Source organism: Gekko japonicus, unplaced genomic scaffold, assembly GCF_001447785.1.
Source record: "Gekko japonicus isolate JY-2015 unplaced genomic scaffold, Gekko_japonicus_V1.1 scaffold351, whole genome shotgun sequence".
Taxonomy (NCBI): domain Eukaryota; kingdom Metazoa; phylum Chordata; class Lepidosauria; order Squamata; family Gekkonidae; genus Gekko; species Gekko japonicus.
Genome location: NW_015172561.1, coordinates 304,017 through 307,790, shown reverse-complemented (window position 1 = coordinate 307,790; position 3,774 = coordinate 304,017). Strand labels below are relative to the sequence as shown.

Here is a 3,774-nt window from a genome sequence, read left to right as displayed (position 1 = left end):
GTTAGGTGGCCCCTCTTAACTCCTTTCAGGTTTCATTCTGCACACCTGGGCCTGGTGTGGCCAGCAGCTGCCAGAGTTTTCCCAAGGGGAAGGTGTCAGGGGGAGGGAAATAGGGAAAGCTGAAGACAAAGCAGATAAAGGTAAATTGGTGGGTGGGTGGGAAGGAAGCAGGAAAAGAGGAGAGGCAAAATTTCAGGTCCCCCACTTGTCACATATCTAGTTCTAAACCATGCCATAGAATCAGTAGTTCTGCAAAATAGATATATTGGGGGGGGGGTCTGAAAAAACTTGAAGGAAAGCCCAGTTTCACAGAGAATCTGAAATGTTGAGGGAAGAGTACACCAGGGGATTAAAACTCTCCAAAACAATAGAAATCACACTTGCACCTTTAAGAAAAGAATCCCCACTGAACTCTCAGTGGCCATTTTGGACGTTGCTAGGCAACCACAACAATATTGCTAAACCTTCCAAGCACTGGGTTGTGTTAAAGCAAAGTTGGGAGGGGAGCAAGGTAGACTTAAGGCCAAAATTGCTCTGGAAATGGCTTATCCTCTATCATGTCCCCTGATGGAGGAGAACTTGCTGGGGGTAGTCCTGCCAGTGATAGTAATGTATCACTATCCACATAACTCAGCCCAGTAGCAGCAGTCTCCATGCAACTCAACCAGACTTTTCCTGGGGAGAGGCTGCCAGAGAAAGGAAAAAGGAAGAGCTGAAAATGAAGGAGAGCATATAGGTAGGTTGGATGGTGGGTAGGAAGGAGAGAAGGAAGGAGGGAGAGACTGTGAGGGCTGCGAGGGAAGTGAAAGAGGAAATTGTGGGAGAAAAATTAGTTGCTTCCCACAGGTGGTTTTTTCATAATTAACTTCATATATACCCTGTCTAAAGCAGCTTGGGAGCTGCGGTGGCTCAAGTGGATAAGACGCTGAACTGCAGGCTGTGGAAGGTCAGTAGTTCAGCAGTTCGAGACCCGAGTTGCCACATGACGGAGTGAGCTCCCGTCTCTAGTTCCAGCTCCTGCCAACCTAGAAATTGCAAGTAGATAAATAGGTACCACTTCAGTGGAAAGGTAACAGCGTTCCGTGCACCTTGGTGTTTAGTCATGCCGGCCACATGACCACGGAAACGTCTTTGAACAGCGCTGGCTCTTCGGCTTTGAAACGGAGATGAGCACCGCAACCCTAGAGTTGGACTCAACTGGCTTTTGAGCAGGGGAACCTTTACCGAAAGCAGCTTACATCATTTTCCTCTCTTCCATTTTATCCTCACAACAACCCTGTGAAGTAGATTAGGCTGAGAGTATGCAACTGTCCCAAGATCACCTAGCAAGCTTTCGTGGCAGAGTAGGAGTTTGAACCTGGGACTTAGCATGTCACTCTAACCACACCACCACAGTGGCTATCAGCAACTTGTAATATTTCATTTTCAACTGGGCCATAGATTATATAATCAGTGTATTTACAAAATGGAGCTAGGGGGAAGGAAGTCCCAGGTTGGCAGGTCTCAATGGCTGTTCTGGGGTTTGTGAGCTACCACAGCAGTATTCCTGATCCTTCCGCACCTTGGTTTCTGTAAAGCAAGTTGGCAGAGGTGAGGAATTGGGAATGGACTGGCAGGCTGGAACTACCATGGAAAAAGGGTCCCACCCTTCAGCCCTTTAATCTCTCCTGATAGCAGATGACATACTGGGCCAATGGCCACCATGCAACCTAGCCAGACTTTCCTGGGGAGAGGTTGGCAAAGCGAGTCAAGGAGGGAAAGCTGAAGGGGGGGGTGGACTGCCAGAGGGGAATAGTGCAGGAGGAGTACAGAGGAAAATATGATGACCTCAAACCTGTGCAGGTCCCTCACTTGTATCACTCACTAATCCTTAGGTGGTGGCAGAATACTAAAGTTCTGCTGGATCCAAGAGGGCTTGAACTGTATGAACCCAAGTGGAAGCACTGCATCACCACAGACCAGACTTTGGACTTAATTCCCCAATTGTTTGTTCTTCCCAATAACTATCCAGCAAAGAATAAGCAGATTTCATGAGCTCTCCTATTCAGGTCAAATATTTATCAGTAGACAGCCCAGAAAGGCTGTGCAAAAGGTTCTGGGTTAAAACTGCAAAAGTTGGCCTGCAGCTAGCTGAAATAAAACAGTGGGTCTTTCTTTCTTTCTTTCTTTCTTTCTTTCTTTCTTTCTTTCTTTCTTTCTTTCTTTCTTTCTTTCTTTCTTTCGCAACAGTAGCTCAGATCCATTCAACATACTGATAAATCGTACAAGCTCCTACAGTTTAAATGTTTTGTTCCTTCAGATATTTGTCAAATGTGGTTATCTGTTTCCTTTTTATTTGAAGTACCTCAACCAGTTTTCTTCCTATTTTTACCTAGAATCTACACATTACCTACATTAGAAAAAGTGTAGGGTAATCTTACTCTTTGATGGAAAGGAAGTAGCTATAATTTTAATCTGGAAAATCCTAGCACCTGGTGTCTAACAGTAGGATGCTGCAGCTTAAGAATTTTTTGAGACCTGATTCCATGCAATAGCCTGTAGGCTGAATGACAGTTCTTCATATATCAAGTCATAAGACATATTCAGCTCTTCCTAAAACCAATATTTAAAAATATTGTGTTAAATTATTGTGCAAGGAAGTGAAACTATACCCAAATAAGTTCTTACTTATGCTTACGAAAGTGGAAGCATGGGAACTGCTGGAGAAGCTACTGTTTTAGAGCCAAGATGTTTTAGAACCAAATTTTAGAACCAAATTAAGGTTGGAGCAGAAGTAGAGAAGTCTGAGTTCATGTACTCTGCCATGAACATCAGAGGGGTTAGTATAGTATCGGTATAACCTACTTATACCGCTGTATGGGGGAAAACAGGAATTGACAATCATACCTCGCTGAGTTTACTTACATCATTCTATGGGGACAGAAGAGAGTTGGACAATCATACCATCCTGAATTCCTTGGAGAAAGAGTGACAGTGACCAAAAAAAAAAGATATTGCAGCATTGTGTGAATATTTGCCACAACATTCACAGAAAAGAGCAAGCTACTCCAGTGCAGTGCTCATGTTTCTTTAGATCCAACCATTATGTATGAAGAACATACATGTCTGGAAATATGTCACGGGCTGGGGTGCCAGTCAAAGCGAGTCCAGAACAAGCCAAGGTCAGCAACCAAGAAGACAGGGCAAAGTCCAAAAAGCCAAGCTGGGGTCAGGAGCCAGAAACACAGAGCCAAGTCCAAAGCCAGGGGCTCCAAAAGTCTCGGTGCAAGAGCTGAGCTAGAGTGGATGCTAGCAGCACAAAGCTGACTTGTTGCTTCCACAAAGGGTACTGCCCAGAGTTTGGCGTTAAATTCTGCTACCAATTAGCCAGCTGTACGATCGGCCAGGCTCCTGTTAGAACTCTGGGCTGGCTGAGCATCTCCCTTGTAGCCTGGCCTCTCTTGGTCTGCTAGCTACGTTTTGTCGCAGTTGCTCCCTTAAACGAGTCACACGCGGGGGTGAGTCAGGAGGACTTTCAGCTTGCAGTTCTTCCTTCTTATCTGGGCCGGTGTGAAGACTGCAGTTAGAGGCACTTGCCAGCTATCCTCCTCTGTTGCTTCAGAGGGGCCAGCTGTGGTGTCTGCAGGCTCTGTCAGCTCATCCTCATCCATGCCCATGACAAAATATATGACAAAGGCTATATCTTTTGCATAAGAAGAAGAGAAGAGATTGGATTTATACCCCGCCCTTCACTACCCAAAGGAGTCTCAGAGCAGCTTACAAACTTCTTTCCCT

The 3,774-nt window shown here is 45.4% G+C and overlaps 1 protein-coding gene across 1 annotated transcript in view; it reads left to right on the top strand.

Moving 5' to 3' along the window:
• Positions 1-3,774, top strand: part of LOC107118854 (ubiquitin-conjugating enzyme E2 E2) — a 155,342-nt gene that overhangs the window by 105,464 nt on the left and 46,104 nt on the right. The window lies entirely within an intron of this gene.